At 36.6% G+C, this 16,714-nt stretch overlaps 1 protein-coding gene across 1 annotated transcript in view; it reads right to left on the bottom strand.

Annotated features, from left to right (window-relative positions):
- The window catches only part of LOC149289955 (cysteine-rich motor neuron 1 protein-like), a 309,795-nt gene that overhangs the window by 70,717 nt on the left and 222,364 nt on the right, over nucleotides 1-16,714 (bottom strand). The window lies entirely within an intron of this gene.

The raw sequence follows: 16,714 nt of genomic DNA, 5'->3' as shown, positions 1-16,714 counted from the left end.
CTGGGTCAATTTTGTAGCCCACTAACTGCCTAGTCCCACCAACTTCCTTCCCACTCCCCACCATATAAAGGTTGTTTGGAACGTGCCCTGCCCCTATACTTGGATGGCAGCTACACCCACGAATACAGTAAATACCATACTCTGGTTGTCAACAAATGGCCTCAGCTCTATTACAGCTCCCTCATGTCATGGCCTAAATGTGCCATCTTTTGTACATGTATAGTGCACCTCTGTCTTCTGGAAAGAAGCTTAGCATCTGCAGTGGTATGTTGCAAATACCTCTATAATAAGACAGACTTTGGTAACCAATTAAGTGAGTAACGCAGTATGTCATCTCCATACCTGCGAACTTGTGGGCTCCGGCTACCCAGAGCCATCCCTTGCGGGACGTGGCCAGAACTTCACACTGACACCCCCATTTAAAGGAAGAATGGGCGGGGAGCGGGGCGTGCCAAGACCCCGCTCCCGCGACCTGGATGATTCGGGATGAGAACCGGAGGAGCAGCGCTCACTCGGCAATCTCCAGGTCAAACCCGGAGAGTTCCCAGGTATGGTCATTTTTTTCAAACGGAAGAACTCAGTAGTGCCTTTAAAGTAAAATACACTATTGAATATAATTGTTTGATAACCAGTATCATAACCCTACAGACATTTTTACTGGTATTTTGGCATTACGTCCTTGAGCCAATTTTACTGGCATTATAAGTTTAAGGCTTGCAATGAGCAAAATTAAAAGTCAGGGTCAGACTTTAAGTTAGGTTGGAATATATTTGTCCCGACCCGTATTTAGTCATGGACAATTGTATCTAAGTTGTTCTAGAGCTACAACTGAAAAGGTAGTCAAGGTGAAAGTTCTTCATACTCTCGCTCAGGGTTGCTCGGTAGCCTCAAGTCAGTTTATGCCCCATATGTTGTTTTTGATAGTTAATAATTATCATCCTGTCCACTGTGTTCGTGGTACTAAGGACTTATTATCATATATATACATATATATATGCCGCAGCTTAGAAAATTGGTACACATGATGCTGTTGGCAATGCGTTTTATGTAAAACAAACGTTGCCATTTACACAGTGAAGTAAGTGGGGGGGGGGGCGGATTTCTTATCTACTCAACTATTACCATGACTGTGGAATGTGAAAATAGATCTTCTGTACTATGTATAGAACAAGCATCCTGGGTTCTTATATAAGCAGGCAGCAGAGGTTTAATTGCAGAGAAGTCTCCAGAGGATCCATTAGTAAAACCGCCTTGAAGCCTTAAATATGTGGAAACGTCATGTTTCGTTTAAGTAAAATAGCAAAATCAAACCAGTATTTCTGAATTTTTGGATTTCTGTGTTGTTTCTACTTCTATTGTAACCAGGGCAGATAGTAAGATAGCCCCAAGAACATGGGGACCACAGGGTCAAAGAAAGTCTGTGGTTAGGTTCATAGCCTGATCCGGGTGACATTGTGGGACACAATTCATCTCCTGATGTCAGAGGGAATAAAATGAAAAGGCTTTTTCAGGGCATGGATTGTCTGTTCACAATGAATCTAATTCTGTATCAAAAGCACAGGGAGATAAAGCAGCTTGGCTCCAGGTCAAACGTCAAACAGAGCCATTACTTTTCCCTCTGTGATAAGAATAATGTTGCAGTGTTGCTGCAGATATGTGCCCGTCCCCTACAGTCTTAGTACCAACTCAATTATTTCAATGATCTTAAAGTGTTAGATGGCAAACTGCTAGAACAAGCAACCGGGATTAACCATTACATTGTCAAAACTGCACAGGTTGTTCCAATATTTGATCATGTCTACAAGCTTTCTGTAAAGGTCAGACATTCTTAAAACAACCTGGCTATACAATACTTTTGAACTAATATTTGAAGCATTAAATGTATTTTAATCCATACGATAGCTGTGTGATCTGTTTAAATGTTCATGTTGTCCTCTTTGCAAATGCATGGGTGATTCAGCAGAAGCCCTCATATGCATTAACCCCTTTCCCCATCTCCTACTTAAATAAACACATTTCCCTGAACAAGCTCATCTCTAGACAGCTCTACCGCTGGCTCAGAAAAGGGGAGGGGGTCTGTTCAGTCCGTCGTGTGCATGTGATTTCCATGGGAGCACTTTCTATCCACTGATTGGCTGCTTCAAGATTTGCCTAAAATCTGGGACAATAGTCTGTTAACTATGATCCAACCCTGGCTACGATGCAAAAGTGTACACCATACTTGGGAACTGACGTTGGAGGGCGGTCACGCTGATGCTGGGGTTGCTCCTGGTGATGTCAGAGGGTGTTCCGGCTGACATTTCGAGAAACAACCCCATTTCAAGGGGAAATGGGTGCTGAGTGTCAAGACCCCGCTCCCGCAACCCAGAGGATTCGAGTGTTCACCCAGAGAACTGGAGAAGAGGCACTTCTCCAGTGGCTCTCAGGGCCAAACCTAGGGAGTTCCCAGGTATGCTAATAACACAAAAACACAAATTATTTGATGCCTCCCATTTCAAACAAATGCCTGGATCATTTCTTCTCAATGACTACTTAAAAATAAATTTTTTACTGCTGGTCCAAGAATATAGTGCAATGAATCCTAAAGGCCCTTCACTTGGAAAAAGACATACGGTATGTTCCACAGTAGTCGTTACAAGCAGTGATCAACTACAATCTGATGCTGCTGAAACCACTTTCAATATATTTGTAACACACATAAGAAGTCTGTCAATCAATACTAGGTGTATTAAACAGAAGACTCACAAATCATACAGTTACTGAATAGTTCATTTCAACCTGTACCAGTTATGTGATTTTTAATTTTGACTTTAAAACCTTTTATTTGTAAATACTGCCTATTTTAGATTTAAAAAAAACCATAAAAATTATTAGCCATTAAAAATTGAATTAAAAGTGTTACTAAAATTCTTTAACTTGCAATTAAAAGGACTATTACCTAAATATATATATTTGCTGCAGGCATCTCTACTTTAAGTATAGGAGCTGCAAATTAACTAATATACCAGGCAGTGAACTGTGCTGATGAAAACGAGTGAACAAATAAAGAAACGAAGCAGAAAAAAACCCAATGCAGCTGCTAATAAAAATACTATCTCTTGGTTAATCAGTGGATCAAATACAATAACGAAACTAGTAAAGCACCACAAGGAAAAAACAAAGCCATGTAATCGTTACTTCTGATAACTAGCATGATACTATAAATGTAAAAAAATCAAGAAACAGTTTCTTTTAGTACTAAAAACACCACTTTATCATATGCAGAAAAAAACACTTAAAATATGTATCTGCATGTAAAGTGCAAGGTATCCTAAATTTCACATCTCAATAACTATTTCTTGTACCTATTAACATAACTGGGAAATGCTTCTTCCTGTCTTTCTATAATCTAGACTTTTGTAGAAAAAAAAGAAAAATCACTAATATGATAGACTGTAAAGGCAAAAATTTAGCGAGAGTATATTCACAGCACAACAGAACTTTAATGAACTTTAGAACAGGTCATTGCCACAGCAGAAGCTCATTAGGAGCCAATGTAGCACAAGCAATAGTGTCAATACTTTATATGTCCTAATGTTAGCATGCTTGATGTCTCTTCACCCTTTTGTTTTGCTTTTGCAGCTAATAATACATTTTAACTGATATAGGTAAGTTGTCAGATGTGCATTCATATGTCAAATATTTGGATAAAAGTAAAAACATATGAGTCTAACCTAATTCAGTGGCATATCATTCAGCAAAGAAGAAACAGTGTGGCTTATTTTACACTGGGTAAAAGTTAAAGTGTGACTGGTATAGTCCAGCTTTAAGTGGTACATTAAATTTCTTTAGGCACACCTTCTGGGTGAAGGGGTTGTTACTCTACACAAACCAGAAAATAACTTATTAGAAGTTGTTTTCTACTGTTTTTAATACAGCTTTATTTTAGAACCAATAGTCTGGAATCCACAACTGTAACGTTGGTTAAGCCAGGTAGTTGAATTGCAAACCACATATTTTCTACTTAAAATCAATTAAGGTTTAGATAGGTCACTGAATCAATGACATGTTCTGGATTGGCCCTGGCTAGCCAACTTCTAACTGCAATAGATCACAATTGTCTGTCATTATTAGTGGAAAATAATACATCTACCCACCCATCTATTGCTTACTATTTTGGTTACTGCTGAAATTCAGAGAATAAATCTAAATTTCATGTTGACAGCCAACATCACACAGAAGGGACTATTAAAGAAGGCTGGTTTTAATAATGTCCTCTGATGTTTACAGTTCAGTATCTGAGTCATCTAAGAATAATTGTCAGACTCCATTCTTTTCCCTGGAACACGTTTAGGTATTCATTTTATAATTAAGTTTGAGCAAATGACTTATGGTTCAGCTCTTTCAGATACTAAATGGACCTGGATCGCTGTGCATGTCATTCCTTGTGAGTGTGTTGAGTCGCCGTTCAACTTCACACATCCTGATTTGGTGATTCATTTGTATAGTTCTGAATAACACGAAAAAAAATGCCATGGAAAAAAAAATCTACCAAACAGATGAATTTCTCCAGCCTGATGTCTAAGTGTTTTGTTTGTTTTTCTATCTATAGTGTTTTTTCTTTCCTGTATTTTGTATTTCTAAAATGTTTCAGTAAATAGCAGCTACACAAAGTGGAAAAGGGTAATTTGGAAAATGGGGGTACTTATCCGATCTGCATACTTTGCTTCTGCTAAAACATAACAAAAACAAATCACAATCTGACTTGAGGCTCATTGTATCCATTCTATGAGTGTGGAATATGATGCTCAGAAGAGGATTTTACCCCAGTTGCTGCAGTGAGCAGAACCTGGGCATGGACTAGATGGGGCCAAATACAGCTCCCCTACCTGGATATTAAACAGGACTCTGGAACCAGCTATAATTTCAAGACACTCAAGCGTAAGAGAGGTCAAGTTCCCAGTTATGCATATACATTGTGGGGAAACTGAGCAGGTCTATCTTCACCTTCTCTACCAGAATGCCTCAATGTATGTCAATGTTATTGTCAATTTTATAGATTTTAATTTGTAACTTTATTGTTTATTTTCACTCTAGCCCGATAGCGGTACTCAATTTGCTGGCATTCTATAAATAACTGTAATGTTAAGGGGGGCAATGTAGGCCAGTGGACATACTGGGCTTCTTGGTTTATAAGTAAGCACTTTAAGATTACCACTAGCAACACCTATTACTAATGACAGCTATATTTCTCAGCAGGAATGTGCAAGGTCAATGCAAAGCTGGCATATTGGCTTTATTTGATCCATAAAATAGCTGCACATGAGTATCAATTTCACATATGTACACTCACATGCTTTGAGGTACAGACATTTAGGTCTAAAACAAGTGGAAGATCCTCAACACAGCTTGCATTCTGTGTTATGCCATTGCATTCACGTTAGCAACAATAGAACTTTAGCAACTGTGTTGACATCACTGGAGACATAACAAATGTCCCTAAACTTCATATAACAATCCTATTCTATCTAATATATCAATATTTATATGACTGCTACTATTCCACTTATACTGCCTACCTTGAAATCGAATATGTGTGCAAGAGGTGAATGTCTTGGCTCCAAATCTGTACATTCGGAACCAAGTGGATGTAGAGGAATGATGCCCAATAATAGATTTAAAAGTAAAAATTACTTTTTTAACAAAAAATTACACAAGACAAGAAATAAAAAAATAAATAAATAAATAAATAAATATATATATATATATATATATATATATATATATATATATAATGAAGACGCGTTAACACCAGACAATTACAGCAGTTTTCTTATTGTTTTAATCATATTTTCATTCCAGTACAATATTGCATTTCAGAAAGCCATGCAATAACAATGTCGACTGGTCTCTCTCTCTTTTATTTATTGTTTTAATCTTAGCTTGTGGGACCACTGATCTTCTCTGTGACCTAGTCAGTATCATTTTAGACTAAACCACTTGAAAAGTTCATCTAACCACATCCAGTGTATTTAACACTACCCAAGCAAATAAACCAGAAAGACAAATATTAGAGTTGAATGCGTGGGATGCGTGCAAGATGAAAGAAGCGCTGTGATTGTGCTAAATCATGTGTACCTGTGACACCAATGACATTCAAGTTAACTGTCGGGCTCTTTAGTCCGACTCAATTGTCAGACACTAAACTTCTGCTGTGCAGCGTTCTTTTGCTTCTCTATTAGAGATCAGCTCTTCGAATGAAAAACAGAAAGATAAAAGACCCTTTTGTTGTCATTGTATTTTCTCCATTATACACAAATGATTACTTTTCCCCTAGGAGTTCAAGGAATAAATTGTTAGACCTCAGAAAATCAAATAAGTATTCATCTTTTCAAAAGTGAATATTGGATTCATTTTTCTTAATTCTCGTTCTGTATTTCCTGCTCATCAGCTTGTGATTTACTGCAGCACAGTAATTCAATTCATCTCGGTTGTAAAAAGAGGTTTATGGTATTCCAAGAAATTCCTAGCATTGTCTAGGTACATATGGTAAGAATATTCCAGGGAACAAGGTGTCTACTTTACAAAAGTTGCTGAGTAGAGTGTAGGACCAAAGCTAATCTATTATATTCAGACTAATCCAGATACTTATTGATTCCATAAAAGTATATGTCAAACATGGCTTTCTTGCTACATGCTATATGCTACAGAAGGTCACCTTTGCACCTAGACCTTCTGTCACCTTTGTGCCTAAACCATTAGACCAGAGGTTCCAGCACGTAAAACATGTATGTTTTCAGATGACTAAAAGGATGGTCAACTAGTTTTTGTCTTAAAGTAAATCCAGAGCCCACAGTGTATTTAAAGCTCTTTGTTAGTTAATTGTGGGCATTTGATGAGAAACGGAAACTCACCCTGCTGGAGGACCTCTGCATGAGATGATAGAAGTAAAACTATCGTGAGTAACGAATTGTCCAATGTGAAGATATTACAACTTTTGGAAGAAAAATGTAAGAAACTGAATACCCACATACAACTGAAGCCACCCCATCATCTGTCTGAAGGTTTTTGTATTTCTTCATAGATAAAGCATACATGAACATCTTGCCTTTGAAATACCCTTGCACAGGACATTTTGCACGCCAGTAGAATACTATGAAGGAAACTGGATTAGCAAACATATTTATTTTCCCTCCCAACACCAGACCTGAAATGCATCCGAGATTTGGCTACAAGTGCTCATCACACAAACAACAAAGTCAAGAGTCTGTGGTTGCCAGGGGAATTTTCCTTTCCCTTCAGTATGTTGTATCCAGATGGACTAAGTGATATTAAACTACATTACCAATGAATAGACAGGTGTGACTCAGTAACAAGCAGATTTGTAGTGTCAGCATTCTAGGCCGCAAATATTTCCCTCTGGAAATAGACTTAACACAACTTAACGTGCTGAATTATTTTTTAAGTCTCTAGAACTATGGAGATAATTGATAGTGGTACAATAGGGCCGGGTCTTAGAGTGACAGATATTTGGGACCCAAAGGTTTTACCTAATGGAACATACCAGTTTCCAGATGAAAAACAAAGGCTGAACTTGCTACTTGTTAATTGTAGGTGAGAAAGATCCATTTAATGTTTTGCCCCAATAAACAGCTTTTGCAAATTGTGACATTGATTACTGACCAAACTGTTTTGGCTACTCCCAGCTGTGATGCACACTAATAAGATTGTGTTAAGAGAGTTCTCGCTGCTATCTAAACAAATGTAACCCTCCTGTTTAGGCTACTCAACACATTTATTTAAGTCCCATAGAAAAACATTAATATCATTCCAGGAGTGACAGCATGTTTTCCATTCTCATTCTTCACATACTCTTTTCCAGTTCATTATGGAAACATGCAATGCGGACAATATATCCTAATAAAAAGGTTGTTTTAGCGTCTACTCTGTCTGGCGGGGGAGTCAGCAAGGGTTGTCCACTCTAGCCTTCAAGGTTGTAATTATTTAAGGTCTTCTGACTGTCAAAGATGTATGAGGTTACATCATCTATTCAAAAGTGTTTGGCTTCATAGCCTGTGCTGCTGGATGACATATTGATTTGGCCTGTCCCATCAATAACTTGGACAGTACTGGTTTACATGATGAAAGCCAATACACTCACAATAGCAAAACCTTAGTGGAGTTTTCTCAGTAGGGTCACCACCTCTTCAATGCCATCAATGGGGATGCATCTGCATGCCCTGACATAAGCCAGGGATCATCATAAGAAATGTTCTACCTGACATTATTTAGCAGTAGGACATGTTAATAAAATTCAACTGATCGCAGTGGATTGGATGGAACCTTGAATAATTTAATAAATTCCATCAGAATATGAATGCACCACAAAGCTAGGTTATGATCAACATGTGTTGCATAACTCTCAAGGGTCCCTCTTAAGAGTGGACAGTCCCTGTTTGGAACCCAAATCCTTTTGTCTCTTTTTTCTCCCCAGATGTCTCCCTTTTTTTTAGAAGATATCAGAGTCCTAAAAATCATAATAATGTGCATTTAATCAACAGAAAATAGGTTTAGAAATTGTGTAAATATGTGGGCACTCCTGAGAATGTTAAGGAGATTGTCACATATTATATGTTTTTAAAAATGTGAAAAACAAAAATGATTGGGGCCTCCTATTGATTGACCTTTGTATTTTTCTGCCTTTTAGCACCTCCAGCCATTTTCTTTTTAAACACAACTTTAATCAGCACAATTGTACACCATTAATGTGATTAACCCTTGGAGCAAGTGCATGTTTCAGTATAATTATTAGTTTATGTATAAAGCACTAATTAAGCACTTTATTACGATGCTGAAGCTATTAAGCTATTAAGCCAAACTACAAAAATGTTATCCTGTTTCATATTCATCTAAAGAAATTATGTAGCATCTTCTTGTAAAACAGCAAATCCTTCATAATAATTATTATAAGGATATAAAAGCTATAGGTGTTGATAATCTGGAATTTTCATTATTATTTCCCAGTTTTCACATTTCCTCTCCCAAAATGGTTATCTAATAAATGTCAGCTTCAGTTTCTTTCACTACAGGATTGATTTATTTTCCAATGTTATACATATTTAATTTGTTTGTGCCTCTACCACAATTCTACTGATTTTATCCACACAGACATACATATTTTGCTAAATGTATTCATTCATTCTCTCATTCATTCGTTATCTAATTTTCAAGTAAAGCTTAGTTAAGTTTTCAAACAAACTACTACAAAGATTGTGTAAAAACACGTTAACTGGCTGAGTGCAGGTAGGGTTGAAAATTCATTGGAAGATCATTGCAATGCTCAGCTCCTTGGGACTCCAAAATGTAATTTACTACCTTAATATAGATATACCATATGCCTGCCCTTCAAGCTATCAGAGTGCACCCAAATCTCTAATAATGTGCAATGTAACTGACTGATTGATTCATGCTTCAAATTGGATAATAAAATACTGAATCTATACTAATTATGCTTAAGAACACAGCATATAAACATATCCAGATCAATGACAAATGAGAGCCTTACATGTTAGAAATAATATTTTAATTATTTAAAACTGGGCCAAGAAAAATGTTAACATTTCAGATACGTTACCTGCCACCTAAATTTCCCCAGAAAAAAAAGTCCCTTATTTAAAAAGACACTCCAGATATCATATGTACTTTAATGCATATGATCATTGAGAGGTCCCTTTAAATTTACATGGTATCCACCTTGTAAATGCATGGGTGGATTCGGCAGAATCTTGGCCGACTACTTACCTGGTCCCACCTACATCCTTTTTATCACCCCACTTAACTGACCTAGTCTCACACCTCTTGGTTTCCATGTATGCAAATATAGTCCCTAAGTGACTTGCTCGAAATTACATCAGACGTGAGAATTACCCACTTCAGGTATTACTGAGCTTTAATATCAGTCTTGCCTGTGTATGCCTTTATTCATTAAAAAATAAATAGGACACCGGACACAGTGATCGTAGACTACGAAGACCTTTGCAGATTGAATACTTTGTAAACTACAGGAACTCCGCATCAGGGAAAGTATGTTTCAATATCATTAAACATATGCCATCCTGACTCACAGATTAGTTGTAACCTTGGAAAGAACTTGTCAAATTTTTCCATATTTCCAATAAATCACCACTGTAGTATTAAAAGTGCGCATACTTTAAAGGGAAAGCCTATAGATTCCACTTCTCTAATTTCCTCATATGCTTAGCTATTCTATCTATGTGACCAAAGTTGTGTACTCATTATTTTTTCATCATTTTGCCTGCCAGTCAATTGTGGGCAAATCTCCTACGCATACTAAAATGAATACAATTAGTACAAAGAAAAGCTAATGTTACACTCTGGTTAATGGTAAAATAAACCCTGCTGCACATTACCTCTTTTAATTTACTCATGCTTGTCTCCTAGTGTAACATTATAAATTGTTAGGCAATTATAAAAGTTATCTTATTGGAACTTTAAATATGTGATATTGTCATAAAGTATAGAACTATAGCCATAAATGGGAAGGTACTGGGACCTCTCCAACCCAGTTATCTAATTGGAACTTTAAATATGCGATATTGTCATATATAAAAATATAATAAAGTGTTGCACCTATAATTATGAAAGTGACAATCAATTGATTATTACACCAAAATAATGTGCAGTGAAGATAAAAATAAAGAATAATAATACTTATATTGATTTTCCAATCTCCATTCGTTGTATAAGAATCATGTATCAATATGTAGAAACAAAAAAGAAACAAAAGATCATAGTGCTTTCAACAAATATATGTGAATCAGGTGTATCCTCTATATCCTCTCATATATTTGTTGAAAGCACATTATTTTGGTGTAATAATCAACTGGCAATTATAAAAGTTATCTTATTGGAACTTTAAATATGTGATATTGTCATATATTATAGAACTATAACCATACATGGGAAAGTACTGGGACCTCTCCAACCCAGGGAAGTATTCTGGCCATGGTCTAGGGCAGCAGGGATGATCAAGCCCCCCAGTGTCCCACTGCACAATGAGCAGGTTAGATGGGAGATCTTTGCTCTCCCCAACCAGCCTAAGCACATATTAAAACACATATGGGAACAAATTTGGGTCTAAATGAATTCTTAGTACTGACACCTTTATAGAAACTATCATTGATAATGAGGTGGTGCTATCCATTTGAGTCACAATGTACGGTCACTGCTTATCATTAAGATTCTGGGTAATTAGAGGTTTGGTATTGACACAAAGTAGTCATCTTGAGGTGATCTGAGGAAACAGAGTTGGACGGACTCAATATCTTACCCTGCACTGGTATACTGAGAAAAAACGCACTTCGGCAGACAGTATGATGTATGTAACAGCCGTCATAGAGTCTGAGTCAAAGATATAAATAGCTCTTAGCAACTTGTACAATCTTCAATCACCGTTAAATGACTCTTCCAGCACTTGATATCTCTCATATCTTTCAATAAGATTTGGGAAAGTCTAAGTAGTTTGAAAACATTGCTATTTTAGCATAATGTATTGTCATCCTAAGCATGTTTGATTAATGCTGTGCTGCTCTACAGAAACCATTAAACTTCATCAGATATGCCATCCCTTTTACTAAAAATGTATTGCAGGTCCCATTCAATGGGGATATATTATAGATATTAACCGAAATAGAAAATCAGCAAGGAAAGGCCCTACCATACAGGGAAAAACACTGTGGATAAATCATCTGCTCTTCAAGAGGTTCAATAAATAGTGAGATTAGGGCCGGCATGGCATTGTGGGAAAGGAAATATAATTCAGAAATAACAATCTTTCTCCTATAGCAAAGATTTGTACTTGTAACTGTCTTGGAGGTCAAAAGTACTTGCTTCCCAATCCCCAATTCATGGCAATGTTATACGTCTTAAAGGAGAACCCCTATTAATCTTTGTATTACCAGTATGAGATTAAAAATATATTTTTTTACAAATATTGTGCTGTTTTTTGTTTCTATGGTACTTTCCCTTTAAGGACAAAGGCATCTACTTCCTAATCCACACTGCATAGCAATGTTACCTTCCCTGAATTCCCATTCCAGAAATTGAAAATAGTAACCAACTCTGTACAGCAATGTGCTTTGATATGCATGTACAGTATATACACACTACTATTCAAAAAGTTTGGGGTCACTTTCGTAGCTAACATAATTGCAAAAGGGTTTTCTAATTATCCTCTTAAACTTGTGTTAGCAAACAAAATGTTAAAACTAGTTTGCACTGTAAATACATAAAACAACGTATTTTTCAGGACAGTCATTGGAAATTTGAATGTTTATTTTCCCTGAATCCTTCGACTATATAGTACAATTGGTCTCATTTAGGTTTCTGCCACAGAGAGCTAAAAGATTTGCATTTAAGACACTTTTGTTTTTATCACTGAACGTGGCATACATTTTCCCAATCTTGTTTTCTGCTGTTATAAAAGAACAGGTTTATTTTAGTTCTATTCACGTCTCTCACAGGTAGTAGAAAAGGCTACAAGGAACATTTCTTTTGATGTTTATAACGTTGTTAAGTTGATTTAACACAGACGTAGAGCCAAAATGAGCATGACCCATTATATTCAATGCTCGGCTATTTATAATGTGTAGTGAAAGACAAATAAAAACAGTGGAAACCTTACAAACCTCACCTAGCTTGAACTATCGTTCCTACTAGGAAGGTGGATTAGCACCTGACAAAGAAAGTACAGTTGTTGTAAATTCACCCGAGACCAAGAATAAGCAGTGGTCACATCAGGCAAGAAAAAGTTTTCTTTCCTTCTACAAATGTACAGCTCAACACAATCTAGTTAACACATATTGTAACTAAAACGTTTAACTATAGAAGTAATTCCAGTTTTTAGGCAGGTTGAGTGCTACAGAAATTTTATTTTCCTCATCCAGTAATTTACTAAAGCATCAGTGTTGTCATGAAACAAAATTTTTGACCAACACCTTGCAGAAGAGGAATGCCCAAGTGATAGTTGTTAGCCAAAGCGGAATCGTGTAGGTTAGTTTATCACAAAATTGTTTGGCTTGATCTACATGGTGGGAAAAAATTGTGTATCGATTCTGTTGACTGTATTTATTTTGTGAGATTTTGTGATGGAGATGTGAAGCAAAATTTGTAATTTTTGTAATCAGCACATTTGATTATAAATTGAATATATTTTGGTTACTCGCTTGCTTGTAAAGGGGGCCACAACATAGTAAGGCTGTCCCTGATACGTTATAACCGTTAATGGAAACGCTATCCAAAACTTTAGCAATTGGTTAACATTTAGATTTGACCATAATAAATTAATAAAATCACATCAAATAGGCTAAATAAAAACTGTTTCTCCCTAACAGCAGAACCAGATCACTCAGTACTATGTGAGCTTATTTTTCCTGGCTACTATGTTATACAGTAAGGTATGTGATGTTACTTACGTCCCCTGAAGGGTGGCCAAAAGAGCTCATGGGAGGAGAGTGGTGTTCATCGGCTGTTACTCCAGGAGACCCAGTACTAAAAGGAATACTATTATAAAAAAGCCAATGCAATCCACGTGAAAGTCAGCATTACAATTAAAAAAATATTTAATTTGCTTAATCAAGGACTCCAATCCTAGAACCCAAGTAAGAAGGTTCAAGTGTGTGTGTGTATTGCCATGTGCATATAATTTCATTTACACAAGTACAATGAGATTTCCGCTGCTAAAACAAGTATTTGCAAATGCAAATAACGTATAAAAATTAAATTACAAAGTCCCAATGAACCACTCACCCTGCTGGCATGCAAAGGGTTAAAAATGAGGGTAGACTAAACATACTAGGATGAGAAAAGATGTGTAAATAAAAATTGAATTTAAATTGTATCTCCTGAATTCTATTAGAGAGATGAAATCCATGGCTAATGATACAAAATGTATTATTTCTGCCACAAAAGCCTTTCATCCTCGTGAAGCTTGGTTTCTGAATAATGTCTAATCATGACCATGGGGTTATAATACGAAAGCATCTGGAGATACAATTAGGTTATTTCTATTCCATTCTAGCTGCTCTATTTCACCAAGGGCCTATTCATTTGAGCCAGAAAATACACTCTCAATACAGCTATTTTAATATAAAAATGATTAGGTGTAATGGGGTATGTGCACATAAAAACCTACATAACTTCCTCAGAAAGGGTCCATCAAAATATCCAAGTGTCAATATTTCAGGTGTTATTGCTCCTTAATATATAAGCTCTTGGGATGCAAGTCAAGATCTCCTGTCATTTAATTCTTGTTCCTCAAACCACTTCCTCAGATGATGAGAGATTTCCTTCAAGCCATCTAAATCCTGCCTTACATATATTTAACTAATCTTTATCACCTATGATCTTGAATTTACATGTATACATGGTAGCCTAGGATTATGGCATATGTATTCCCACAACAACAGAGAGCTACAATTCTGAGTACTTCTGTTGATGGCTGAAGAACAGATGATTCTGACAAGGGAAATCCTGAAAAAAATACTGTAACTACTGGTATCCCATTTTCCTTACCACAAGAGAACCAAACAAATATTTAGGCTTCTTCTATATCTCATCCATATGAGATATGGATGGTATCTCTCTAGACAGGATTTTTAAACACGGTACACGCTCTGACCATCCCGCATTTAGACTATTAAGTGTCTTCAGAAAAGACAGGTTTATAACCTTGACCTATACCTGCTAATGTTTCCCAGCTTGTCATAGAAGTTTTCTGCCCACTTGTACAATAAAGGAGGAGAAAAATCCTCATTGATATCTCACTCTTGGAGTTAGAGGGTTGTCTACATGCGGACCCTTTGCTCATGCTTCCTATAGTGATGCTGATGACTCCTTGAAGGCTACATCATGTGACATTGTTGTGCCTTTAGTGCAGGGAATTGGTGTGGTCAGATTAAAGATCTTCAGATCTTGTATGGGCTTTGAGTACACTGTATAAATCATTGTGAAAGGATTATAATAAATCTTCATGAGGAATGAAAGAGTGCATGTCTCGTTTATTTTTAGGGCGGTAAGATGAAACACTCAGAACTGTGAGCTTGCGAGGGCGTAAATGAAGCAGGCGAGAGCCAAGCATGATAACCTCAAATATGTATGTGTTAATAATAATTACAAAAGGTGTCTGGACAATAGGCTGGTAAGGGTGTGGTAAAAATGGGGCACACACCCTTGATTAGGCCTAGGGCACCGCTAAACAAACACACTGCAATACCTCACTTAGCTTTAGTATGATGTAATGTTGGGTTATGTTTGTACATATTTTGATGCCATGTTCTAACTGCTTATTACATATAGAAGAAAGGATGTTTAAAGCTTGCAATCTGTATCATTATACAAAATGCCGACATGTATAAAATTCAACTTTTCCCTAGAATATTATTGGTTCACAAAAAAAAAAAAAGATTAATCTTTTACAGAATAAAGTACCTCTTCATCTTCTTTTGATAAGAACTGTACCTTAACGCATATCACGTCCTCAAAGACAATGCGATTTCAAACATCCTCTTATTTCCCTATGTTTCTTAGTAAGAACCTTATATTTCAGAAACAATGAATAAAACTTATTTCAAATATATCTCCTGCAGAGACTCTGGTATCTATACTGTATCCCCATGTTACTTATGTCTAAGAACACAGTGATATGATCTTGTTAAAAGTTCTTTGTAAAATGCATTTCTAATCAGATGCTTAAAGGTTTCAATAGTACAGATTAGGCTAACATGGATTGTCCAGGTGAGTTGAACAATGCGTATAATCTTTTCAGACGTCTAGTTAATTTTTCAAGTGGAATGACTAATGTTTCAAATTATATCTTTCAATCAACCGTAATAACGATCTCTGAGTAGTACAGCTGAGCTTTTGGATTTCGCCTATGGTGTCTAAGAGAAGTAGCACAGGTCAAGGGTCAGTCGGTGATTTCACACTGCGTTAAAGTATTCATCGCTTACGGTTAAACAGGAGGCTTTCTCCTCTCCCAGCTGTCAATCTCTTGTTTTGAAAGGCATGGCAATAATAGCGGCACGGACTGAATACTTTCCACTCGCGGCGTACGTGTACGTGAACACTGGTCCTACAAAGGGGGTTGCTTGATGTTAAACTGGCCTCTGACCCTCTCTAATATGTTTAGAGTCCTAATTACCGTATTATGAGGCTAATCTTCTGCATGCCTTTATCAGCAATTAAAATGTCACTTCTTGCTTGATTGCGGCAAAGTAGAGTCTACCTTTGGTAAAACATGCCAAGTATACTGTCACTCACATTTAGTGGGAGTTTTTGGAAATTTGTTAGCATTAACACACAACTTTACAAAACGATCATGCTGTGCTAAGCAGAATGAAGAACTGCATTCAGTGTGGATTATATGAAGAGATTATTTTGTGTTTTTTTGTGTTTCAAACAGTTTCATTGAAATTTGTTAGTGTGCAATTTAGAACTGAGAGGGGGTTTTTCATCTAGCAATACAGTTAGGAAAATGTGTTAATATGCCTTAAAATGTCCAAATGGTTGTAGGTATTTAAAATAACACATTTACACTTTCTCTGTGTTTTATGTACCCAAAGACTTTCAGTATGGGTGATGTGGGACATATGTGCGCCAGCTGCAGTTCCACATTGTGGTAGCAACACATTCAATAGAATTTGTAGTATATATCTGC

This window comes from Sceloporus occidentalis, unplaced genomic scaffold (assembly GCF_023333645.1).
Source record: "Sceloporus occidentalis isolate IW3139 unplaced genomic scaffold, rSceOcc1.0.p SCAF_42, whole genome shotgun sequence".
NCBI lineage: Eukaryota > Metazoa > Chordata > Lepidosauria > Squamata > Phrynosomatidae > Sceloporus > Sceloporus occidentalis.
The sequence above is the reverse complement of the archived record's forward strand: the minus strand, read 5'-3'. Positions and strand labels throughout refer to the sequence as shown.